This window comes from Peromyscus californicus, unplaced genomic scaffold (assembly GCF_007827085.1).
Source record: "Peromyscus californicus insignis strain IS unplaced genomic scaffold, ASM782708v3 Scaffold_6__1_contigs__length_162567912, whole genome shotgun sequence".
In the NCBI taxonomy this organism is placed as follows: domain Eukaryota; kingdom Metazoa; phylum Chordata; class Mammalia; order Rodentia; family Cricetidae; genus Peromyscus; species Peromyscus californicus.
Window position 1 is genome coordinate 148,629,071 of NW_026294584.1, and position 27,317 is coordinate 148,656,387.

The following is a 27,317-nucleotide window of genomic DNA, read 5'->3' on the forward strand; positions in this document are numbered from 1 at the left end:
GCCCAAGCATGCCGGGTTTGCCCTTCCCCTCCCCTCCCTTCCCTTCCCCTCCCCCTGGCTAAACCCTTAGGTTGCATTCCTAAGGCTAGCCACCAAGGTCTGTTCCCTTATTTGGCCACTGACTCATTCCTGAGACTGACCACCAAGGTCCAATTATCGAAACATCAAGAGCTAGCAATCAAAATTCATTGTTTTGACTAACCTAATTAAAATACCCAATCAGAACTTAGCAAAACGGCCTAGCTCCTTCTAACACAGACACCACCACCCCCAGTTTCCCTCTGAACATTACTGCTTTTTTATTCGATTCGGATTCGGCCTCCTGACTCTTTGTCTTGCTTAATAAAGGATCTCTTTGTGTTAGGTTTGTGCTTGGAAATTGATGTTTGGGTGTGGTCTATGGCTAATCCGGGGACCAGAGGGAAGCACCCCACAGTACTTGGGTCCCTTCAGTCTCCTTGTGTATCTGAGGCCAGCCTTGAACTTTGTGCCTTGCCTCTCCTGTCAAGATGGAATTATAGGCATGTGGCCCATCTGGAAAACAGGGACTGGCCCTTTTTAGAGGATTTGTTTCCGCACTCCTGAGGACGCAGAAACCATCACAAAGAACTGGTGGCTGGATCCAGTGAGGAAGAAGGGGAGGTCCCCCAGCGAGCCAATGAAAGATCTGCTCCTCTGCAACTCCCACCTCTGGGGCATCTCCCAAGTTCTTGAAGGAAGTTGACTGTCTATCCAAATTCTTAGTCGCGTCTGTTCTTCTCTCTGTGGGTGTTGTCTCTTAGGTTCCCCGGGTCAGCAGGCACCTGAATCCCTTTGGCTGGGCCATGTAGCCCAGAGAAACCCAAAACCTGCCAGCCCCACCAGAAGCACTCGCTGGTGGCTCCTTGAGTCACGGGTCCAGCCTGATGGTGTTCTGAGTGGAGGTGGGGAGGCCTCAGAGTGCTTGCAGGGAGGAGAAATGGTTCCCCAGCAGCTCTGCTCTTTGCACTGCTGTAAGCAACTGACTGCACCCAGGGGAAGGGAAGTTAATTCCCCCAGAGGTGTGTGCTGTCGTTTAAAGGCGCAGAAGGGAAGTCACACCGTACAACAGAACTCACGTGGGAGGTTTGGGGGGGGGGGGGGCGCAGAAGCGGTCTCCCGGAGGCAAGGGGTGGGGGAGGGCTTGCCCTTTAGAAGGGAGTGTAACGCATGCGCAAAGGGAGCGCTCTACGCAGCAGCTGGGGCTGATGACTGTCCTGTCAGGACCCTGAGGAGGCCAGTGTAAGTGCCTGAATGCTAAGTGGGGGGTGGGGTGGGGGTGGGGGGTGGAAGGCCAACTCTTCCCTCATCCGTGGTTTATGCCTCACTTCTCTACCACTGACTTGTATAAATGGAAGACCCCCAAACCCTCCGTTTTCAGAGAAGCCACAGGCCCTTATCAGCCTGTTGGAAACTGTCTTAAGGTTAGAGGGTGTTCAGCTGAAGACAGGGAAATAAACCGGTGGTCGCTGCCCTTAGGGAAACAGACAATAGGGAAATAGACCAGGAAAAAGGCTTTCAAATCAAAACAGAAACTCGCCAACATTGTTTGATGAAGCCCTGAGTGAAGATCTGTTGGAATTTAGACAGTAGCATCCGCTATGCTCCCATGTGAAGATGACCTCCTGATAGCTTTGACCACTGAGGAGGAATGTAGAAGGCCTTTTAGAAACCCTCCAAGGTTCTCAACCTTCCTGATGCTACGACTCTTTTATATAGTTCCTCATATTGTGCTGATCCCCAACCATAAAATTATTTTTGTTGCTATTTTATAACACAAGAGTTTGCTACTGGCACAATGCCTTTAATCCCAGCACTCCTGCAGGCAGAGGCAGGTGGATCTTTGTGAGTTCGAAGCCAGCCTGGTCTACAGAGCAAGTTTCAGGACAGCCAGAGCTGTTAGAGAAACCCTGTCTTGAAAAAAAGAAAGAAGCCGGGCGGTGGTGGCGCACGCCTTTAATCCCAGCACTCGGGAGGCAGAGCCAGGCGGATCTCTGTGAGTTCGAGGCCAGCCTGGGCTACCAAGTGAGTTCCAGGAAAGGCGCAAAGCTACACAGAGAAACCCTGTCTCGGAAAAAAAAAAAAAAGAAAGAAAAAGAAAAAAAGAAAGAGAGAGAGAGAGAGAGAGAGAGAGTGTTTGCTACTGTTATGAATCATAATGTAAATATCTGTGTTTTCTGGTGGTCTTAGGCAACCCCTGTGAAAGAGCCAATCAAACCACAAAGGGGTCATGACCCGTGCTTTGAGAACTGTTGTGAGCCCAAGCCCGGATGTACAGAGTCTCAACCCAAAAGGCTCAGCTGTGTGCCCCTCAGGACATATACCTAGGCTCTAACCTAGAGAAAGGGAAGCAGCTGCTTTCCATGACCATATTTCAGCCATCCTGCAATCTCTGCTCCCACAGTGAAAAACAAAACACAAATATGGGAATTCCTAGGGGTGGTTGGATACTGCTGGCTGTGCATATTAGGATTTGCTCAGACAGCCAAGCCCCTCTCTGCCAGGACCAGAGGTATACAACCCTTGGAACCGACTGAGACTGAACAGAGGGCCTTCAAGGCCTTGAAATGGTGTCTGCTCCAGTCTGGGCCCTCCCAGACTATACTAAGCCCTTCCATTCCCACTTGTACATATGAAGATGAAGCCAGAGGCAATGCCTAGGGGGTCCTCATGCAAACCCTGGGACCCTGGAAAAGACTAGTGGGATTGGCATGGATCACATGGCGACCATTGCTACTTGACAAAGTTCTAGCGTTTCAACTTTGCAGATCACAGTTCTCCAGCACCCCTTTACTTTCATTTTTAATGATTCTCATTATTATGCCTTTCCATCTGGGAAATCTTGTGTGGGCTTTAGTGAAGTATAAAAATGTGTATAATGGTAGCCTCTCTAAACAAAATAATTCTTTGGAAAAAAATCCCCTCCACCACCATGGAAATGTTAATCCCATCGGTTGAGAAAATGACCACTACCACAATTTAAATCCAAATTAGAAGCAGCTTTAATTAACTACTGGCCAGGTGGATGGGCTCTGACTAGGCCCATACCTGGTTTCCCAGGAAAATGGCCCCGAATCACAATTTGCATCAGCTTAAGTATTTCCCATCAAGTCCAATCAGGGGCAAGCATACATCCTGACATACTTCCTGCCTACATCCAATCAGGGGCAAGCATACATCCTGACATACTTCCTGCCTACATCCAATCAGGGGCAAGCATACATCCTGATGTACTTCCTGCCTACATACCTCTTGCCCACATGTGACCAAGCACATCTGGTGCCTATGGGTCAAACAAACTTCTTTAAGGGAGTGAAAACCTGTGGCTTGTTAACTCCCATAAACAATAGCCTCCAGCATTTCAGGAACTATCTGTCCTTGGACAAGGATCAGAGGCATTTTTGTTTTATGGATCTCTAAGGCATAGTAATTAAAACTTAAAATGTAACTTTGGCTCTTACAAAACCATATAACTCTGGCTACTCCCATACAAGTTAACACGAAGGTGCTAGAAAATTTAGATAAGTAACATATGCTTGATAAATAAGGTATAAGTGATAAATAAGATTTGTTTGATAAACAAGGTATATTTGATAATCAAGATGTATAAATTCCTCAGGTCTACTCAGATTCACAGTAATACTTGTCTCATTTCATCTTTGCTCACTTTTAAGCTTTAGCTATTTGGATAAACTAAGCCATATAAAACAACTGCAGTATTCTGTAATGGAGGTCTCATCCCTCCAAAATATTCTTTTCCCAAGGTCAGGCATGTAGACAAAAGTCCACATTCCCTCAGAGGCTTGAAGAAAGTTCCTGCTTGCTAAAAAGGCAGACATTCTGTCTCTAGCAAGAGGCCCTTCCATTGATGAATGACTGGTGCCCACTGTCAGGGTCAACGCTGGCCTCCTCAACCCTTGATCTTAAGCCACACCCCAGCTCACATGCCTACTTTCTCCTATTTAATCCTATTTGCAACTCTAGAGTGTTATGGAAACTCATCCCATTCAACCAATCGCTTTGGGCGTATCTGACTCAATGGGCGTGTTTTTGTCTGTGTATGTGATTGCTTAAGGGGGGGTCACATTCTCTCGTGGGGAGCGAGGACCAGGTCAGGCGGTGTGGAGCAGCTTGCAGTTGGTTCCTATCATCCTTGGGCAGAACTGAAGACAACAACAGCTGGATAATCAGTAGCGTTTATTTCGTTCTGCATCTGTGAGTGTATGATCCCCATTTAAATTCTTGAGGTCTTTTAACAGACTCTTGTGGAGTCACATAACAATAGAGTATAAAAGGTGTATTCTTTTCTCAATAAACTTGCTAGTAGCCATCCCGATTCACCCTCAGATCGTGTCCGTCTCCATCCCACCTACCACTCTCCACATAACCTTTTTGGGACCTGAACCTCCACTGGAGCAGGTCTCCAGCATGGCATATCTGTCCAAGAGACTTGATTCAGTTCAACCAGATGGCCAGCATGTTTAAGGGCCATGGTTGCCACTCTCCTGTTAGTAAAAGAAGCTGACAAGTTAACTTTCGGACAAGAACTGTCCCTGACAACTCCACACTCTGTTGAAGTCCTCTTGAGGGGAATACCTGAGAGATGAATGTCTAACACCCATGTAAATGGAGGCTTTTCTCTGTCCCACCCAATCCCAAAGTCATTTCCAAATAATCACTCAGAGGCTTATATTAATTATAGATGTTTGGCCAGTAGCTCAGACTTATTACTAACTAACTCTTACATTTAAATTAACCCATTTCTGTTGATCTGTGCATTGCCACATGACCCATGGCTTAATGGTGTTCTAGCATCGTGATCCTTGGGTGGGTGGCTGGCATCTCTCTGACTCTGCCCTCCTTCTCCCTGTATCTAAGTTTTCTTTCCCATCCAGACTTATTCTGCCTGGCTACAGGCCAAATCGGCTTTATTTATCAACCAACAAGAGCAACATATTCACAGTGTACAGAAAGACCATCCCACAGCACACCCAGGTGACCCAATACCAAGCCCTGCTTTTGAATCAACCACACATTCGGTTCCACAAGACATTAGTCTTCAACCCTGCCAGGCCCCTGCCAGACAAGGACCTTGTGGGCCCCCTGCATAACTTGATTAACTGATCTGATCCAGTCTAACAGGCCTGATCTGACTGATATCCTGTAGGTGACATTAAACAAGTATTGGTTACAGATAGGAGCAGTTTCGTACAAGAACAGACCAGGATGCAAGGGCAGCAGTAGCGACCCAAGATAAAGTAAGGCTATCTGGGCACAATCTTTAAGCAGGAAAACCTCAGTGAGCTGAGCTTTTAGCTTTGACTCAAGCACTCTATTGGGGAAAAGACAAGGCTATCACCATATACACAAATCACTGATATGCTTTCTGAAGTTTCTGTACCCTAGTACTGGGTTTCTCTGCTGATGCAATAAATCAGGTCAGGACAAATTAATAAGTCCAGGTTTAATAAACAGAGCAAAGCAACTTCCGGGTGACTCTGGGGGGCGGGGCAGGAGAGGGAGCACGTGACAGGTCTTAAATAGCCTGTAGGTGTGGTCTTGAGCAGCCCTGTGGGAGGAGCTGACCCTTGCTGGGCCTTGGGAGGGGCAGGGTCTGGAATGGGAGGGCAGCTCCAGAGGAGGGGCCACTGCCTAGTAGGTTTTCTTTGGGGCAGGGTCTGGAGGAGAGAGAGGTGGGGCCAAGGTGGGGCTTCCACCTAAACATCCCAGACTCCTTGGGTATATGAGCACCGGTTCAAGTCTGGTCATTTCCTACAGGCATGGGACAATGTGGAGAGGGGAGAGTCAAGGGGTCAGCGGGGTCATGCTCAGCAGGAGGTGTGGGTGAAGAAGCGTTGAGTTAACTGCCATCCTGGAGATCTCAGGCATCTGTTCCTTGAGGAGGCAGAAAAGGCAGGTTGTAGCATTGATGTCCCAGGAGCTTGGGGAGGGGGGGAATGGCACAACAAATTGCGGGATGATGTGTTCAGGAGCACCTGAGCTGTCACATCTGCTGTTTCCCTGGAGGCGGGGAGTGCATCCATCCCTTAAAGGTGTCAGTAAGAGTTAAGAGATAATGGAGCTTTTTTTTTTTTTTTTTTTTTTTTTTTTTTTTTTTTTTTTTTTTGCCGGTGGTGGTGGTAGTGCACTCTTTTAATCCCAGCACTCAGGAGGCAGAGCCAGGTGGATCTCTGTGAGTTCGAGGCCAGCCTGGTCTACAGGGCAAGATCCAGGACAGGCACCAAAACTACACAGAGAAACCCTGTCTCAAAAAACCAAAAAAAATAAAAAATAAAAAATAATGGAGTTTTTTGTGAGGGCACATGTGGGTGAAACCAACCAGTCAGTACTTGCCCAGTTGGTGTCCTTGGTTGGATGCAGAGGCTGTGTATCTGTGTATCTTCCCTGCAAGTTGGCCTTGGTACAAGTTTGGCAGGAGGGGTGGACCTGTAAAATACAGGTTTGAAGATGGGTGGGGTCAAAGAGAGGTTCTAGAATCTGGTATTAGTTTCCACCAGGCCAGATTCCTTGATACAGTAGCAGCAGAACTCTTTCCCCCAGGAACCTGCAGGTAGCTGTAAAACAACTGGAACAGATTTACATCGTGGTGTCATAGCAAAAGGCTATGGCTGTGGGTTAAAAAGTATGAACATTTTCCCTAGGACCTGGTTTCAGCCCGATGAAACACACCTTTAAGTCTATACTTAAAGGACAATCAGAGGAAATTTACCGAACAGAAGAGGTTGAGTGAGTGAAGAAGGAGGAGGGAGGGAGGCTGAGGATCAAGGAAGGAACAGAATTGAACATGACAGCAGGCTTCCATACCCTCTCTAATGCTAACCTGTCTCTAGAAGCAGGGACCAGGAAAATCCGCAGAAATTTAAGGACTCCTGAAAACTGTTTGTAGCCAGTGCTACCATGAAGCCTGTGAATGAGGCACACCTGTCTGTACCTTTAACAGAAAACTTTACTAATGAACTAATGAGCTACCAAGCTGTTTGTAGCCTTTGGGGGTCAGGGGAGAGCAAGAGGTGGGACCAAGGTGGGGCTTCCACCTAAACATTTTTACCACAGCCCATTCCACAGGGCTTAATACAGGGAAAGAGCGTTGCTAATCTCAGCAGGAAAAGAAATCAAAAATAAAGAAAAACCTTATCTCTCTTTGAAGTTGTCTGGTTAGTCAAGAGGGTAGCCACTGGCCATTGCAAAGGACATCAAAAGGGAGATTTCCCAGAAGCCAGAGGCAACAGAGCTACAGACTCGGCCACCTGGAAAGTAAACCTGGAACCAGTGGGGGCCCTTCAAGTCTTGGTAGCCCTGCCAGAGTCCATCCAGTGAATGTTACCGGATGGTAGATCCATCCTTCCTGCAAATTAAGGAAGGTGACTGGTTACAGATCTCTACCAAGCCACCAATCTACAAGCAACAAAAAAAACCTGCTCAACTCCTCAGACCAAGGCATTATGTTCCAAATTTGGAAAGCCTGATTAAAGACATCACTTCTAGATGAGCCACCTGTGCTCAAGTAAACCCCGAAGTGGGAAGGAGTCTGTGTGTACTGGTCTGTGTTATCTCCCGGGTATATGCCTATAATAGAGAAGAGGAGAGAGCTCATACCAACCTTGATTCACTTGATGTTAAGAAAGGTCAAACAGGCCCCGATTCTGATCCTGATCCTAGTAGGTGTAGGAATAACCAGTACAACTGCCACACATCAGTCCTCAGCCTTGATGGTTGGGAAACAAAACTTTAGGGAACTCAGTTCCCAGACAGAGTTAGACCCAGGTCATTTAGAGAGTTCTCTTTCCAGGCTGGAGAGCCACGCTGATTCCCTCAAAGAGGTAGTCCTGCAGAACTGAAGGAGGTTATACCCCCTTTTGATCAAACAGGGGGGACTTTGCAAGGCCTTAGGAGAGACTTCCTACTCTATGACAGCCAATCCCTGGTAATCAGGGAAGACCTTACCATGGTCAGAGAAAACCCCACAGAAAGGGAAGAAAGTAGACAGAGATCAGATCGTGGCATCAGTCTTGGTTTACCCGGTCCCCATGGCTGACAACCTTACTGTCAACATTAGCCAGACTGTTGATTCTTAAGTTGATCGGGGCATCCTCAACTGCATGGCCAACTACATCAAACAGAAAATAAACTCAGTTAAGCTACTGGTCTTTAGAACCAACAATGTCCCCATAGAATAGGACAAGTCAATTATTTGACCCATGCCCATAGAACCAGTGGGGATTATGACAAGGCAGAACGGTCCAGAGTTTCCTCCATCTTGCTTTTTAGTTTGTTTGTTTGATTGTTTTTTGTTTTTTGAGACAAGTTTTCTCTGCATAGCCCTAGCTGTCCTGGAACTCACTCTGTAGACCAGGCTGGCCTTGAACTCACAGAGATCCACCTGTGGCATGTGCCACCACCACCCAGCCCATCTTGTATTTTAACCAAGGCCATTTCAGGTATAACTAGAATATGATCTCCTTGATGGAAAATACCATGGAAAATTATTCAACTCTATTCTAGGAACTCAAAGTTAAGTTTTACCAGCTAACTTAGCTTCTGTTAAACTGCTTGCTTGTGCAACAGCCCCACACCCTACGAATCTTAAAAGGTCTTACAATAAAAATCCTGGAGCCAGATATTGAAGTGAAAGCTGAAAGATCAGAGAAGCAGAGCAAGCCAGCCACAAGTTCTTACCTCTACGAAATCTTCAGTCTAAACAGAGAGTTTCTGTTTCCTCATGCTTTATATACCTTTTTGTGTCCTGCAATACTACTTCCTGGAATTAAAGGTGTGTGTCATCACTGCCTGGTTCTGTTTCTCTCATATAGCCCAGTATGGCCTTGTACTCACAAAGATCCAGATGGATTTCTGCCTCCTGAGTGATATGATTAAAGGTGTGTGTGCCACCACTGCCTGGCATCTATTTCTAATTTAGTGGCTGGCTCTATCCTCTGATCCCCATGTAAGCTTTATTGGGGTATACAATATATCACTACACCCTGAAGCTAACTGCTCATTTTAGCTTCTGTTAAACTGCTTGCTTGCACAACCCCACCCACTTCCAGCTGCAGAGTGATACACCAGGATGTGGTTTTACCTTTCAAAGTCCCTTGCTCTAAATGCTCAGGGTTACATTTAGGTCCCAAATACGTGAGTGTAGTCCCAGCTGGCCAGAATAAGGGATTTCAATTGGCTATAAACTGTGTCTGAATGGTCATCTCTGGTGGGCTCCCCATAACATCAGGGCCTAGAAAGATAGCTCAGTCAATACAGGGCTTACCTTGCAAGCCCAAGAAACTGCATTCCATCCCCAGAATCACATTTTTAAAGCTAGGCATGTTGGCATGTGCTGGGGAGGAGAAGAAAGGTGGATCTGTGGGGTGTGTTTCCCAGTCAACCTGGCTTACTGGTCTGAGTTCCAGGCCAAAAAAATAAAAATAAAAAAGTAACGAATGGCTGGGCAGTGGTGGTGCATGACTTTAATCTCAGCACTCAGGAGTCAAAGGCAGTCAAATCTTTTGAGTTTAAGGTCAGCCTGGTCTACAGAGCAAGTTACAGGACAGCCAGGGCTACACTGAGAAACCCTGTCTTGAAAAATGGATGAAAGAAAGAAAGAAAGAAAGAAAGAAAGAAAGAAAGAAAGAAAGAAAGAAAAGAAAAGAAAAGAAAGAAAGAAGAGAAAGAAAGGCAATTAAAATAAAAATATTGAATGACACCTATGGTGGTGGAAGCATGGTACTCAGAGTTGTCCTCCAGCCTCCACAGACAAGTATACATGTGCTTGCTTGTTCTCTCTCTCTCTCTCTCTCTCTCTCTCTCTCTCTCTCTCTCTCACACACACACACACACACACACACACACACACACACACACATACACACACACAGTCCCTAAAATGTAGAACTTGCACCCAGTTAAATTACTATTTTATTTAGGACTCTCCACATGCCAAATAAAGCCCAGGACTAAGTATGTGGCTGACTGGTGACATAGGGCATGATGACTTTAATCCCCGGCACTAAAAACAAACAAAAACCCAAGGCTAGATGTTTGGAGACTTGATTGATGGTAGAAAATCCTTCAGTTGAAATGTTTGCTTCTCTTGTGGTAAGGTTCAACTAAGAAGCAGCAAACTGTTTTTTAATCTGGTTTGTCTAAAAACAGAAAGAAAAAAACAGCATTGCTGGTAGTTAATAATCCAAGATGGCTGAGAGTCAGTCTTCATTCTTCAGGATTTAAGTGTTCAGATACTGCCCATCCCCCCAGCAGAAGCCAAAGCCAGTATCCTGATACCCACCGATCACACCCACTCACTTCCTGTTATTCATTCCCTCACTGACAAGGAGGGCAACTGTTCTAATTGCAGAGAGCAGTCCTGGGATGAAGCCAGACGTGGAGGAGGGATGCGGTTGGGTTCCTTAGCTCCATAGCAAATGGAGTTCAGCCAACCGCATCTTCCATTCTCCCATAAACGCTTTCCGGCTGGAAACAGGCCTGGCCCAGCTTTTGCTGGGTCATGGAGAGCACTGTGCTCCTTCTGCTCTGGGGGTTAGTTATTGGAATGGAAATGTGTGCTGCTAGGAGGCAGGAAGTAGAAAATACTTCAGCTAAAGCTGAGGTCAGAGCCAAGGGTGGGAAAGAAAGCTTTTGATGAAATCATACAGCCGAGAAAACCAGCTGCACTTGAAGCAATTTCCTGGTTATGTCAACAAAGTGCATTTGTTTTGAGGGCAGGGTTGTCTTTCAGGTCCAGGCTGGCCTAGAATTTGCTGTTTAGACCAGGATGGCCCCAAACTTGCCCCAATCCTCCTGCCTCTGCCTTCCAAGGGAAAAGGATTGCTGGTATATGCCAACACATGTGGCTTTCTTTTTTTTCTTTTTCTTTCTTTCTTTCTTTCTTTCTTTCTTTCTTTCTTTCTTTCTTTCTTTCTTTCTTTGTGTGTGTGGGGGGTCTTTTCTTTTTTAATTTTTAACAGATTTTCTGCTCCCCTGATAATAAGTTTCTCCTCTGATGCAATAAGCCAGATCATGCCAAGTTGAAAAAGTATAACAATAGCCGGGCGGTGGTGGCGCACGCCTTTAATCCCAGCACTCGGGAGGCAGAGCCAGGCGGATCTCTGTGAGTTCGAGGCCAGCCTGGTCTCCAAAGCGAGTTCCAGGAAAGGCGAAAAGCTACACAGAGAAACCCTGTCTCGAAAAACCAAAAAAAAAAAAAAAGTATAACAACAGATTTATTTGAACAAAGCAACTACCAAACAGGTTCTCCAGTCCCAGAGATAGAGGCTGGAGAAGCCACACCCCCGAATTAAAGCAGGGAGACTTTATAGCTTGTAGGCTACGGGTGATGACACACTTAGGCAGGGACGTGGGCTGCCATTGGCAACAGGGGAGGAAGCTGCAGCATCCACCAGGAATTCTGAACTGAGCTTTCTGGCATCTTTTCTTTGTTCAGAGACTCTCTGAACAGGTGGGGTTTGGAGAGAAAGAGAGACAGGAATAGGGCTTTCCATATCATTCAGGGGTGAGCTAGAGGTTCCAACTGAACAATTTAGTTTTATCTTATGTTTTGTGTATTAGTATTTTTGCTTACATGTATGTCTGTATATCACATTCTTACCTGGTGCCCAGAGAGGCCAGAAGAAGGCATCAGATCCTCTGGAAGTGGAGTTATAGAATAGTATGCTTCCATTTGGGCACTGGAAATCAAATCCCAGTCTTCTGCAAGAGCAGCAATGTGGTAGTTTGAATGTAATTGGAACTCATAAGCTCATAGGGAGTAGCAGTATTAGGAGGTATGGCTCTGTTGGAGTAGGTATGGCCTTGTTAGAAGAGATATGTCACTGTGGGGGTGGACTTTGAGGTTTCCTATGTTTAGAATACCACCCAGTGTCACAATCCACTTCCTGTTGCCTTCTGATCAAGACGTAGCCAACACCATGTCTGCCTGCATGCTTCCATGCTCCCCGCCATGATGATGGACTGAACCTCTGAAACTGAAAGTGAGCCACCCCAATTAAATGTTTTTCTTTATAAGATTTTGCCATGGTGTAGTGATATTTTATTTGTGCTGAAATGTGGCAATATTTTATTTGTATGTTAATAAATAAAGTTTGCCTGGAGATCAGAGGACATAGCCAGCCAAAAACAAAAGTCAGGCAGTGGTAGCACATGCCCTTAATCTGATCACAATGCAAGCAGAGTCTCTGTGTGTTCAAGGACACACTAGGGAACAGCCAAGCGTGGTGACGCACACCTTTAATCCCAGCACCAACCATAGAGACCTGGAGGTCTGTATAGACAAGCAGTGACAAGGAAGTGAGGTAGCTGGGCTAAGAGACAATGACAATGCAGAACAGCAAGGCAATAAAGGTGCAGGTTAGACAGGAAGAAGGCTTTCTCTCTTGGGAAGCTATGGAGTATGGTGAGCTAAGGTTAGCTGGTGGCTCTTACTATTTCTCTGATCTCTACAGCTTTCACCCCTGTATTTGGCTCTGTTTCTTATTTAATAAGACTGTTTAGAAATTCATCCACACCATGGTCATGGCGTCTCATCACAATAGAAACCCTAAGATAGTTCTTTACTGAACTATCTCTCCAGCCTCCCCCCCCCCCCTTAAGCCAGTTTGAGTCATTTCTGATATGCATAAGTCAAGAGATTTGATGAACGCAGTCCTTTAGGTAAAACTACCACTTGGAGCAAGACTCTTGTAAACCTCTAGTTGTGAGCACCCAATGCTGTTTCAGGACCTGAGCACATAGACTCGAGGGTCTACATGCCCAAAGTCAAGATGGAGACTCTTAAAGCTGGGGGTGAAGGGACTATCAGAGCACTGCTGAGCAGGGTGTAATGGAAGGATCTGGGTTTGAACATTATAACTAATCACTATTTCTGAGATTGATTACTGGACCAGGACCTCTCTGAGAATCAAATACATCAAAAGTCTTAAGAGTTTACACAGAAGTTATAAAGCTGTATATGTCCCAAGTTTGGCAAATAAAGGCCAATGACTACTCAACCCCAAAGATAGTTCTCAACCCCCCACAACAGAAGGCAGTTTCAGGAAAGTGGATATGCAGGGCTGAAGAGATGGCTCAGCAGTGGGGAGCAAGCACTTTTCTCCAGAGGACCCAAGCGCGGTTCTCAGCACCCACATCAGGTGGCTCACAGCTGCTACCTGTATCGCCAGCTCCTGGGTGAATGAAATGTGTACAGTAAGGAAACCAAAACAGCTTCTCTGCTCTGGTGGTGAAAAGGAAAAAGTTGATTCCAAGCCACCAAGTCTGTCTCTCCGGAAAGCAGAGAGAAGTAATGGGGGGCGGGGGGAGGGGACATTTCCAGGGTTTTAAGGGAACAGGTACCTGGGAGGAGAGGAACTTGTGAGCTGAGTTGGAGGATTCTGAAGTATATAACAGACGGGTACTTGTGAGTAGGGATTGAAGGAGCCTAGAAGCTAGCATAGACCTTGATGTGCTAATAGGCACCACAGACATGTGGAGTGGAAGAGCCAGAGGTCCCTTTTGCAAGAGGTGCGGAGAATGCTTCCTTTTAGCAGGTAGGGACTATTTTCTCAAGTCCCAGAGAGAATGCTGGCTTTTGTCTAAATGCTAGACTTTGAGAAAAGGGACTTCTTGGGACCAGACACAGGGGAACTGATGACTTCTGGCCTTCTCTGGTACCTGCACTCATGTGCACGTGAGCATCCTCTCTCTCTCTCTCTCTCTCTCTCTCTCTCTCTCTCTCTCTCTCTCCCTAATTAACTTTAACTGTTAATTTGACCTGAGAAGGGAGTCTTAATTAAGAGACTGCCAGATCAAATTGGCATGTGGGCATGTTTGGGGGTGGGTAGGAGAGACCAGCCCACTATGGGTGGCACTATACTATGGACAAATGACCCTGGGATGTATAAAAAAGCTAGCTAAGCATGGACCTGTGAGAGATCCAGAGAACAAGCCAGCAAGCAGCATCCTCCATGGTTCATTCTTTAAGTTTCTTCCTTGAGTTCCCGCCCTGACTGTCCTCAAGGATGGACTGCAACCTTTAAGCTGAGAAAAACCCATCCCCCAGCCTAAACTGCTTTAGGTAGGTCAGAGTGCTTTACCACAGTAACAGAAAGGAAGCCAGATCTTCAGAGTTCTTAAAAAAAAAATTCCTCCATTATAATTCTCTCATAAGTGGTTATATAAAGCAGGAGCAAAATCATAGCTAGATAATAAGACCCATTGCTAGAGATACCACCTGTTTTGGTCATAGAGCATAGAGAAATCAATCTAAAACTGATCAAGAGGTCTCTTCCTTGCTGGCTAGCTTCCACAGTTCTGGAAGGTGCTATGTAGATTTCAGGGGATAGACCCTGCATGCTACAGTACCAACCAGCCAGGCAAGACACACCCACCGGTGCAGTAGGGCAAGTCTGTTGTGGGTGTAACCAACCACCTTCTGATCGGATCTGACTCCACAGGAAAAAAATCGAAAGCCCCATAGCTCTGGAGATTAGTGACAGGGTAGAGCGGCACTGGTGGCTGGCCGCGGCTACCACGGGTATACAGCACTAGTGACTGGCGCTAGATACTGCGGTGGCAGAAGAATCACGAGCCATGGTTACCTTTTAGAGCTTTATTAGGGGAAGGAGAGAGAGAGAGCATGCCAAAGCGACGCAGAGACAGAGACAGAGCACGTGGTGCAGAGGGAGAGTATAGAGAGAGAATGTGTGGGAATGCATGTCCGCTTTTTAGGCTGGGATGCAGTTGCAAGCTGATGATGTAATAAGGACAGAATCCTTACATCCCAGACTTTTGCTTATTATATAAAAAAAAAAAAAAGCAGGTAGATGCGAATAGGGGCATCGTTCCTCTCAAAAACTGTTTCCAGCTGACTGGTGGATGTTGGTTAACTCTTGGGGGAATAGGGGGGGGGGTCTTCTGAGGTAGACAGGCGTTGTGGGATGATGTGCTGTCTGCCATCCGTTGCTCTGGAGATGTGCATCCCTCATGGGAACCTTTTGTCTGACAAGATGCTGGTGACACAGAAAAAGCTTAGAGAGAAAAGAATCATCATCATCATCATCATCATCATCATCATCACTATTATTATTGGAGTGTTCCCAGACCAGGGGAGTTGGCATTTATCTGAAGTAGATCCAGCCTGTCCAGATGAATTTAAGCTGGTTTCTGGAGCTTGGGAAGAATTTTGAAACATGTTAAGAAGTGGCCATGAAAAGATTAGTGACCATATGTGGTATTTAGTACTCTGCTTATATTGGTTAGTATTAATGACAGAGACAGAGAGATTGGAACATGTTAAGCTTTTATCAGAGACAGATTATTTTAAGGCACCTGTTTCCTTTACTAGTTTGGCATCCAGGAGACAGGTGATCAATTGTTAAAAGCATTTTATAGTAATAGATGTTTATATTAAAGTATTTTTTGTAGAGCCTAGATTAAAGTCTGCTTTTGCAGAGCCCAGATTCTTTTTGGTCTGGGAGTGTAAATACCTTTTAACTGTTACAGTTTCTTACTTGATGATCTCTGGACTCCAGTTCTGTGGCTTTGGTGTCCAGAAGGAAAAGAAGTGGATCGCTTCCCTGCTGCATTCTGGGTTCCTTGCATGTCTGTAGCCAAGCCTAGGTCTGCTGGAGGTCTTAGCTTGATGTTCTCATGCATCTCGGCACCTGGGGGCAGTCAGCTGACCGGTTGTCTTTCTAGGTGGCATTTTCGACAAGGCCATTGATAACCTGACAGGGCACTTGCTAGCTCATGGCCTTTTTCCTCACTTAAAACAGGGACCCAACAGCTTTTGGGAGTCAGCGAGTGCCAACATTTGGCAATTTTGTTTTCTGGCTTTTGATCTCTTCCCTGGCACACCTTAAATGCCACAGATGACCCTTTTGCCTGTGGGGTCAGGAGCCTTGCTCTCCAGATGCTTAAGTTTTAGTCGGGCAGGTCTAGGAAACAAGAGACAGATTTTACTCCGTGTCCTGAATTTTTTTTTCCTGATGATTGTTGGCTTAAGGACAACTTTTGGAAGATCTACCAGTAGGCAGACTATAAACCAATCCTTTTGGAAGAATTGCCTGAGGCTATAAGCTGATTTTTGGCTTACGAGCTATCCTGACTACTGTAAACATATTTGCATGGATCTTAGCCGCTTCCAGACTCATCTGTGCCTCTCACGGCAGTTTGAGTCAGCAAAGCAGAACAGTACAGAGCCCGCCCACTGCCGGAGATCGGAAGTTAGACAGAAAAGGTTGCACATGGCAGAGGAAAAGAAAACATCAGAAATGGGGAAGGAGAAGGGTTCAGAGCTTTAGCAGAAAGCTTGGAGATAAAGTAACTCTTTTATTTGCCCATTCGCTGGCAGAAGTTCCCGAGAAGCTGTTATGCGGCCAGATTTACCGGTATCCGTCAATGTAAGTGGTAAATGTATCTGCCCCTTTGTCCCATGTCTTTAGCTGAGAGAAAAGTAAAAAATTAAAATAACAAACCAGGATCAGACTCCAATCCCAGGCATCCCCGAGGAGAGAAGAAAGATCTATGAATCAGCTCAGGTTAATTCTCCACTTCGTCAGGGGAGAGCTAAGGGTTGAGGCGTGGCAGGTGGTCCACCAGGTGGACCAAGACAGCATTGACCCCCTCGTCAGGAGCAAAAATGTGTCCTTGCCAGTGCAGCCCGAGGACAACCCCCGGGGTGTCCGTTGCAAAGAATATAGGTCAGACTGCAGCCGCAAGAACTGCAGAGGACTCACTGTGGTGAAAAAACATGGCGGCAAACACGGCGGCAGCGGTAGCGGTAGCGGTGGGAGTGGTGTGGGGGTCCAGCGGAGGCTCGAGGGCGAGGGACACGCACGCTCACAGTCTCTGGAGGGAGACCGCGGTGGCGATCGCAGGAGCGGTGGACAGTGTCACAAACCCTTGGTGATGTCCGCGAGTTTGAACGCACCACTGAAAGGGTGTAGAGTGGCGCTAGAGGCTGGCGCTAGATATTGCGGTGGCGGAAGAATCACAAGCCACAGTTACCTTTTAGAGCTTTGTTAGGAGGAGAGAGAGAGAGAGCCAAAGAGATGCAGAGACAGAGACAGAGTACACGCAGAGGGAGAGTATAGAGAGAGAATGCGTGTAGCAGCAAATCTTAAAAGTTCTTCTTAATAAAATCAAACCCAAAGCCCGTTATTGGGGTGAACACTGGAAGATCAGAGAAGCAGAACAAGCCACAGCCACCTCGCCTGCCAACTTCTCAGCTGATCCTCTTTCATCGGACAGGAAGCCTCTGAGTCCTCATCCAAATGGATCTCAGCTGAACTGCTGCTCAAAAGCCTGAAAGCTTAACCAGCCTAGTTCCTGGTTTTCACGCCTTATATACCTTTCTGCTTTCTGCCATCACTTCCTGGGATTAAAGGAGTGAGTCACCATGCCTGGCTGTTTCCAATGTGGCCTTGAACTCACAGAGATCCAGACGGATTTCTGCCTCTGGAATGCTAGGATTAAAGGTATGAGTGCCACCATTTTCTAGCCTCTGTATCTAGTGGCTGTTCTGTTCTCTGACCCCAGATAAGATTATTAGGGTGCACAATATTTTGGGGAACACAATACCACCACAAACGCGTGGGAATGCACGTCCGCTTCTTAGGCTGGGATGCAGTCGCAAGCTGATGACGCAATAAGGACAGAATCCTTACAATTAGAGGCTGTGATAGGGAAAGGGACATGATGTGCTCATCAAATTGTCTTCTACATGACTATGCTTAATGCTCATAGATTAGTGCTGCTGTCACCTTTGGTAAGAGAAGCTTTCTTCTGCAGTGACTGATGGTAACTGAGAGATTCACGAGAACAGGTGACTGTTGACTTCTCAGCCATAAATGGGACATCTATATCACACCCCCTCTAAGGCTAGAAGAACATTTCAGAAGAGGGAGCAGAATGTAAGAGCTTGAGGAAGGGGTGGAGTGTTGTGGAACACAGTCTTGTGTGTCATGACTGTTAAACTCTTAAACTCACAGCAGCTGTTACCTACACAAGACTTGCGTACGACTGGTCTGACTCACACCTATATGGGGGCAGTGTGGGTTCAAGAGACCTCATCCATCCCTGAGGATTTCAAGGCAGTTAATGATTACTGAGGGAGGAAGAGACATTTTGTAGTCACTGGTAATTTGTCCCAGCTCCTGTAAATAACCCCTCGCACATGGTCCTGTACACAGCTCTAATGAAACTCACTGGGTCACACATATGCACAAATGAAATGAAAGTGCAGAGGAACTAGTTGGGACAAAGAGGCAGATCAGTGGGAGTGGAGGGGACAAGAGATCATAAAGTGAGGTGACCATGATCAAAGTACATTATATACAGTTATGAGAATGTCACCGTGAAACCCATTATTATGGATACTTAACATATGCAAATAAAAATGTAAAGACAAGGGCAGAACACAAAATACACAAATCGGAAGTCCATGAGTAAATAACCAGGAAAGAAACTTTCTTCTATTCTCACAACCTGTCCAGCAGAATACATTATATTTTATATACTACAAACATAAATATATCTTCTTATTAGGGATTTTTTTTTATTGTGATTACTCTATTTTTCCCTTTTTCATTGTATGTTTGGTATCTTGAGGAGAATTCCACTCATGGTTAGGTAAAGGTTGTCAGACAGGATGAAATGCTCCAGAGGAATGCAGATCATTTTGACATCCTGTCTTGGGACTGTTTGCAGTAATTAGATATGCACATGGATAAAAGCACACTTGGACGGGAGTGTGATAACTATCTGAGGATAGGAAAGGGCTCTCTGAACTGTGTAGGAGAGTGTGCATGTGAGCATGCAAGCATAAATACATGTTCAAACATGCCAGCCAAGAGTATAATAACAGTTGTTATCACTCCTTGTGCACTGAACAAATACATGTTCAAACATGCCAGCCAAGAATATAATAACAGTTGTTATCACTCCTTGTGCACCACACAAACCTGGCATTGTGGTACACACCTGTAATCCCAGAGCTCAAGAGGCAGCAGCTGGAGCACCACAAGTTCAAACTTGTCCTTGGCTATATAGTAAGTTCAAGGCCACCTTGGGCTACATAGTAAGGTCCAGGCCAGCCAGAGCCGAACAGCAAGACTCTGTCTCAACATAAACATAAAAATAAGATAAAATGGATGGACAAGCGATCACTTATTCCCCATACAGTTTTGTTTGTCTGCTACAGTTTAATAGGCTTCTGCTGCTCTGAACTTAACACTTTTCAGAACCCATACTGAAGAAGCCATGGTTATTAATATTCTAATCCACCCCTTGAAATCCTGCCCCTTGGGACCTCCCTGCATCTTGACGTAGAAACCTCTTCTTAGTGAAAATCGCTGCCTCTCTTTCTCTCTCTCTCTCTCTCTCTTTCTATCTTCTCTCCCTCTTTCCTATCTTCTCTCCATCTCTCTATTATAATAAACCATTTCCTCGCAGATGTAGCGTCTGGGTTGTGAATGTCCACCTGCCACCCTACCACCATGCCTGCATGGAGTGGGCCGCCCACCAGCCCACTGCTGCATCTGCCCAGCATGCCAGCATGTTTCCCTTCACTTGTGCTAGTGACTCAACAGGGGTCCTCCTGGTGCATTTCTTCTGCCTGCCATCAGACTGAGACTTGCTAGGAGCCCTGGAACCTTCAACACTCACTTACTTCATCCAACACCAACATAATCGGTAAGCTCCCCCCACCTTTGGCCATTTTTCCACAACTGAGGATTTGTTCATCTCTCGATCATGGTGCCAGCACCATGTGTCTTTCAGGCTCATAGCCGCTCGGCCCCTACTCCTATGCAATAGCATATGGGGGCAGCCTGTGCCCTCCATGGCCCATAGCCTTTGTGATGACATTCCATTGGCTATCTTGTGCCATTAGTCCTCACTGACTCTCTGGGATGCTGGAAGTCAATCTCGTTTCACTTGCTGGTACCACATCTTTCGGGCTCATAGCCTTTTAGCCCCTGCCCCTGCGTGATGGCATATGGAGGAGGCCTGTTGCCACTCAATTCCATGGCCCATAACTTCTGTGCTGACGTCCACTTGCCATTTTCTGCCATTATACCTCATTGTGGAAAGATGCACCTACCCCCTCCCAGCTCCCTCCCCATCCCCCACGCCCCCATGCTCCTCCAGCCTCCGCTAAGTGATTATGTCTTCACCCTAACCAGGTCACCAGGTTCCTTTCCATGACATGTAAAACTGCCCGCCAGGAAAAGCTCGCTCTCTCTGCCTGTCCTTGCCTGCAATTCCTTTCCTTGTCTGTAATTCTACCTCTTAAATCTTTTCCCTCTGTCGCTTAACTCTGTTGCCAGAACCTCCTGTTTCACCCTGCTCTACCGGCTGCTCCGCCACTGCTCAGAGCCAAGCTTCACTTTACCTATTCCTTATCTGTTCAGTTTGTTTTGACCAAAACAAACAAACAAACAAAAAAAAAAAAACAACAACACATGAACATGTGGTCAGGCACCATATTTGATAGAGGTGATCACATGATCAGGTGGTGCCACCTTACATAACCATGTGTTCAAGCCGTCATCTTGGCTAAGATCAAGGTCACATGAACTCACCATCATCTTTACAAAGGGCAGTGTGGACAGGGTGCCCTGGGCGCTGAGGCCATTGGTATGGAGGGAGGTTAGGGAATTGCCTCCCACCATGCATTGTTTCACCACTGTTTTCTGGGCCAAGGAAAAGTCCTCCAGCCATCTGGGCGGAGGGAAGTCCAGTGGCAGCCTACCATTCATTCCTCCACAGCTGTTTGTGTGGGTGGGGCCCTGAGAGGTATGCACTCCCCTCTCAGGCATCAGAAGAACCACATGCAGGTGGTGTTGTTATATTAAGATTGGGATCTTTCCCTGACATTCTTCTTTGCCTTCTCAGGAGACAGCTTAAGAAATAATTATTTCTATATAAGTCATTCAGGATTATAATCTGGCTGTACTCAAAGATCAGCCCCCTGTCCTTGCTAACTTCATGAAGCTGTAACTAACTGGGAAACCTGTATATTCAGATTTAAGTCATATATGCTCCCAAAGTTATAAATACATCTAACAGATTTTATTCCCCCAGTCCTCAAACACCTGTAGAGATCTGAGGATATGGCATTTAATATAAAAACTTTTTATGATAAAGAGACATGTCAGCTCCTGGCAGCATCCTATATCCCCTCCAAGAAGATAGATGGCAACAGAACCTCCACCCAGAAGTTTATGGCAAGGATGGCCACGCAGTGAGAAGCTAAGATCCTGTCCAGACTGTGAGTAAGAGGAACAACAAGGATCAGTCATCCTCTCTGCCAAGACAGGTAGGATGACCTCCCCAAATTTCTACTTCACAAAAAAAAAAAAAATCAGTCAGATCTTCTAGGCTTATCAGCTGAACAAATAATGCCTTTGGGGTTTCTGTCCCCATAACGACCACGACTTGGGATTGCTGCCTAGGTAGCTAGAAAGCTGTCTCACTTCTTAAATTTATCTTTCTCAGATCTGATGATGTTTGATGACTAGGGTATCAGTTTAACAGCCCCAATCCAAAGATAGCTCATTAATAAATTTCCTATTAAAATTACAGACAGGTATACCTCATTCACAGACTTCATGGTACAGGATAGACTGGTTTCAGATATAACTCCAGAGGTTCAAAATTTTAATTCTGATATGTGCAGCTTTGACAAACTGATAGAACATTGACCACAAAAATTCTTAAGAGCCCTTAAGTGGATATTTAACCCTTTTGCTATGATGTAAATCCATTCCACCTATCTTACAGATACAGGCTACTGGGAAAAGTTTTGCTACTACATCAAGAAATCTGGTCTGATGAAAACTAACAAATCTCCAGAGCCCATTTCTGACCCCACCTATTTTTCAAACATATTTTGCAGATTCATTGTTCCTGCCTGACCTCCAGAGAAATAGCAGATGCCATTGTAAGGATTCTGTCCCTAATTAAGTCACCAGCCTGCGACGGCATCCCAGCCTAAAAAAGCAGGTGGGCCCTCTGTGCATTCTTCTCTTTCCACTCTCTTTCCTTCCGTCTGTCCTCTCTCTCTCTCTCTCCCTCTCTCTCTCCCTCCCTCCCTCCCTCCCTCTCCCTCTCCCTCTCTCCCTCCCCCCATAAAACTCTAAAAAGTTAACCATGGCTTGTGATTCTTCCAACCGGCACTCTCCTCCACCAGCATGGCTGCTGCGGGCGGCGGCCAGCCACGAGCAGCGCCGCAGCATAACCAACATTTGGTGCCGTGACTCAGATAGACCACCAAGGACCTGCAGACTGCTGCCACTTGCCACCCCCTCCCCCATCCAGCAAGACCGAAAGCCCGCGAGTGCGCACACGCATCCCTCACCTCCGCTGGACCCCTATACAGCTACCACTACTGATACCGCCATGATTCTTCACCCCAGTGAGTCGCAGCTGTACTCTGAGCTATATTCTTTGTGATGGACACCCCGGGGGTTGTCCTCGATCTGTGCTGGCAACGGCAGGCACATTTTCGCTCCTGATGAGGGGGTTAATGCTGTCTCGGGTCCAACAGTGGACCAACTGCAGAGCAGCCGCAGCCCTTCCCATCCCTTGATGAAGAGGATGGCGAACTTGAGCTGATTCATAGATCACTCTCCACTCTTTGGGGACGCCCAAGATTGGAGTCTGATCCCGGTTTGTTATTTTAATTTTTTATTTTTCTCTCGGCTACAGCCATGGGACAAAGGGGCAGATACATTTACCACCAACATTGGTGGATGGGGCGGGCACCGGTAAACCTGGCCACATAACAGCATCGCGGGAACTTCTGTCAGCAAACGGGGCAAATAGTTACTTTTTCCCCAAGTTTTCTGCTAAAGTTCTAAACCCTTCTCCTTCCCCACTTCTGCATCTACCACGTGCAACCTTTTCTATCTGACTTCCATCGGCAGTGGGCAGGCTGAAATGGGTGGGCTTGGATGGCTTCTATGGACTCTTGTCGTAACTAACCTTAACTCCACCCACTTATTCTCAAATGCCTTGGGAGACACAGACGGGTCTGGTAGCGGCTAAGATCCATACAGATAAGTTTACATAGTCAGGATGGCTCTTGAGCCACAAATCATCTTATAGCCTCAGACAAGTCTTCCAAAAGGATTGGTTTATATTCTGCCTCCTGGTAGATCTTCCAAAAGCTGTCCTTAAGCCATCAATCATCAGGAGAAAAAAAATTCAGGACACGGAGTAAAATCCATCTCTTGTTCCCCAGACCTCCCCAAATAAAACTTAAGCATCTGGAGAGCAAGGCTCCTGACCCCACAGGCAAGAGAGTCATCGGTGGCATTTAAGGTATGCCAGGGAAGAAATAAAAGCCCGAAAACAAAATTGCCAAGTGCTGGCACTCACTGACTCCCAAAAGCTGTTGGGTCCCTGTTTTAAGCGAGGAAAAGGCCACGGGGCTAGCGACTGACCTGCCAGGCCATCAACAGCCTTGTTAAAAGTGCCACCTAGAAAGACAACCAGTCAGCTGACTGCCCCCAGGTGCCAAGACGCATGGGTACATCAAGCTAAGACCATCAACAGACCTAAGCTTGGCTACAGACATGGCAGGGAACCCAGAATGCAGGAGGGAGGCGATCCATTTCTTTCCTTCTGGACACCAGAGCCACTGACTCAGTCCTGGGAGTTTTGGGATGACACCTCTCCTTTATTGTTGGGAACAGAGGACAGCCTTACCCACCTCACCAGATTTAATTGCACCTTTAGAGTTACTGCCTGTGTTTCTCACGTGCATACAGACAGGGCCCTGATCTTTGCCTTGTCCCTAATTCCAAAAAAATCAGTTCTCATGCACCACAAGCTTTTCTCTTCCCAGTTCCCTGTTCTAACTCACTGTTCAGCCAATGATACAGGACCACCACAGAACCGGAGTCCAGAGATCATCAAGTAAAAAACTGTAACAGCTAAAAGGTATTTACACCCCAGACCCAAAAGCATCTGGGTGCTATAAAAAGACTTTAATATAAACATCTATTACTGTGAGATACTTTTAACAATTGATCACCTGTCTCCTGGATGCCAAACTACTAAAGGAAACAGGTGCTTTAAAATATGCTGTGGATATCATTCTGTATAAATAAAACACTGATTGGCCAGTGGCCAGGCAGGAAGTATAGGCAGGACAAGGAGAGAGGAGAATTCTGGGAAGTGGAAGGCTGAGTCAGGGAGACACTGCAAGCCGCTGCCATGACAAGCAGCATGTGAAGATGCCGGTAAGCCATGAGCCACGTGGCAAGGTGGATTTATAGAAATGGATTAATTTAAGATATAAGAACAGTTAGCAAGAAGCCTGCCACAGCCATACAGTTTGTAACCAATATAAGTCTCTGTGTTTACTTGGTCAGGTCTGCGCGGCTGTGGGACTGGCAGGTGACAGAGATTTGTCCTGACTGTGGGCCAGGCAGGAAAACTCTAGCTACATAATCTGTCTCTGATAAAGCTTAACATGTTTCAAAACCCATAGGGACAGGCCGGATCTACCTCAGATAAATGTCAACATAAAATAATGATTCTTTTCTCTCTCTAAGTTTTTTTCTGTATCACCAGCATCTTGTCAAACAAAAAGTTTCCAGCCACAGCCAAGAGGGATACATGTCTCCAGAGCAAATGAATGACAGACAGCATCCCACAACGCCTGTCTACCTCAGAAGACTCCCCTTCTCCATTCCCCCAAGAGCCAACAGATGTCCAAAAGTCAGCTGGAAGTAGTTTTTGAGAGGAATGACGCCCCTATTCCCATCTACCTGCTTTTTAATTATTATTAGCGAAAATCTGGGAAGTAAGGATTCTGTCCTTAATTAAGTCACCAGCCTGCGACAGCGTCCCAGCCTAAAAAAGCAGGTGGGCCCTCTGTGTGCCCCCTTCTCTTTCCACTCTCTTTCCTTCCGTCTGTCCTCTCTCTCTCTCTCTCTCTCTCTATCTCTCCCTCCCCCCATAAAGCTCTAAAAAGTTAACCATGGCTTGTGATTCTTCCAACCAGCACTCTCCTCCGCCAGCATGGCTGCCACGGGTGGCGGCCAGCCACGAGCAGCGCCAATTTAACCAACAGCCATGGCTTCTATACTCCTGATTTGGCATGCCATTTCCCTGCAAGTTCCTGGAACACCACTGCTGCAACCTGCCTCAGCTCCCTCAAGGAATGTTCCTGAAATCTTCCACTGTGTGTGACTCCCAGTTCCCCCTCCCCACTTCACCCCTTGTCAGCTTGAAGTAGCCTCGAGAATTCAGCACCCTTGTTCCCCCACTTGCTCCCATAACTCACCTCTTTTCATAATAATCAAAATGGAGGAATGTTAATATTCTGATCTGCCCCTTGGGGCCACTCTGCATCCTGATGTAGAAGCCTCTTCTTAAGGAAAAACTCTGCCCCTTTCTCTCTTTCTCCACTCTCACGAGGTGTGCACCCCTTGACCTCTCTTTCTCTCTTCTCTCCCTCTTTCCTATCTTCTCTCTGTCTCTCTATTATAATAAACCATTTCCTCGAAGATGTCTGGGTTGTGAATGTCCACCCACTGCCCTGCTCCCATGCCCACCACTGCATCTGCCCAACATGTCAGCATGTTTCCCTGCATGCATGCGATACCCTCAGGGTCCCCATGTAATATATCATAACAACAGGCCCTGAAACAAGCTGTTCTCATGACCAAAGTCAGGAGTTTGAGAGGTGAGCAAAACAAAACAGGAAGGAAGGAATGAAAATAAAAACAAGAGGCAATTATTGAAAGCTTGTATTTAGAACTAGCTCAAGTCATTTCTTCCCACATTCCACTGGACAGCCATGTCTGCAGCCACCTAGAGGGAAAGTACACCTGTCAACAGAGAAGCCCCATTAAGATGGTACAGGGAAAAGGCATTGTCAGCAAACAACACTTCAGAGACATTTTCCAAGGACAACAGTCAGTAGTTTTTTCACAGTGCTAGAGGTGGAGTGTAGGGCCTCACACAGGCCATACAAATACTCTACCACTGAGCTACACCATGGCCCAGCATGCTTAAGCAAGTTTAAATTAGTTTATGGCACTAGCTAATAGGGTCAGTGTGATGGCACAGCCAGGAAAGACACTTGACCCACACTAGCTATTAAATGGACTAATATGGCCCACTTCCCCATGGCTATGATTAATCCTGCTAAAAGAACCAAAGCTGTTAATAAAACACTCCCTTACCCAGACTGACAAGTAGGGGCATATCCCAGGGGTAGAATATTTGCCTAATGCATGTGGGGTACCACTTCCATCTCCAGGACAGGAGGAAAGAAACTGGGGCGGGGGGTGTTGACAGAGGAGAGAAAAGAGGGAGGGAGGGGGAGAGAGAAAGAGAAGCTAGGCAGAATAGATCATACCTGAACACCTGTGAATCCCAGCACCTCACAAGTCTGAGACTAGTAAGGGCTACACAGTGAGTTTGAGGCTAGCCTGGGCTACAGAATGAGACACTGATAGATAGATAGATAGATAGATAGATAGATAGATAGATAGATAGATAGATAGATAGATAACAAGAAATGCAGCAGGAAGGAAAGAAACTTATCTTTCTAGTCAGGAAGCTATGAAGATGAGATGTATGGCTTCAGCCTCAACCAAAACCTATTGTATTGCTATTGCAGAGGACCCAAGTTTAATTTCCACTACCCACTCCAGGTGGGTCACAAACTTCTGAAAACTTCTAGGGGATCTGATGTCCTCTTCTGGCCTCCCCCGGCAGTATGTCCATATGCTCAAATCCCCCACTCTCTCTCACACATGCATCTACACATAATTAAAAAATGAAAACAGACCCTTAAGCATAGACATTGCAGAGAGACAGAAGTGGAAAATTTAAAGAGAGAGAGGGTATAGCTGGGCTTTTTTTTGAACTGTCAGCTCCCAAATAATGACATGGAGACATCTTATTAATTATGAAAGCCTGGCCTTAGCTTTGGCTTGTTACTAACTCTTTTGTTTGTTTGTTTTTGTTTTTGTTTTTTCAGAGCTGAGGACCAAACCCAGGGCCATGCGCTTGCTAGGCAAGCGCTTTACCTCTGAGCTAAATCCCCAACCCCTTGTTACCAACTCTTAAAACTTAAAATTAACCCATTTATATTAATCTACGTTCTACTCATTCCTTCTCCTGAGTACCATACATCTGACTTGCTCCTCATCTCACTGGTGAATCCTGTCTCTCTTCTTCCCAGAGTTCCTCTCTTCCTGGAAGTCCCACCTATCCTCTCCTGCCTATCTATTAGCCATTTAGCTCTTTATTAAACTAATCGGAAG

The 27,317-nt window shown here is 46.2% G+C and overlaps 1 long non-coding RNA gene across 2 annotated transcripts; it reads left to right on the plus strand.

Annotated features, from left to right (window-relative positions):
• Positions 1 to 1,161: 1,161 nt before the first annotated feature.
• Positions 1,162 to 25,549, plus strand: LOC128099277 (uncharacterized). Of its 2 annotated transcripts, none has more exons than XR_008214484.1 (5): positions 1,162 to 1,260; positions 21,926 to 22,032; positions 22,220 to 22,444; positions 24,591 to 24,903; positions 25,043 to 25,549. It is a non-coding gene; the product is annotated as an uncharacterized LOC128099277 (long non-coding RNA). The 2 variants fall into 2 exon arrangements; XR_008214485.1 differs by having other exon boundaries at positions 24,610 to 24,903.
• The last annotated feature ends 1,768 nt before the right edge of the window (positions 25,550 to 27,317 follow it).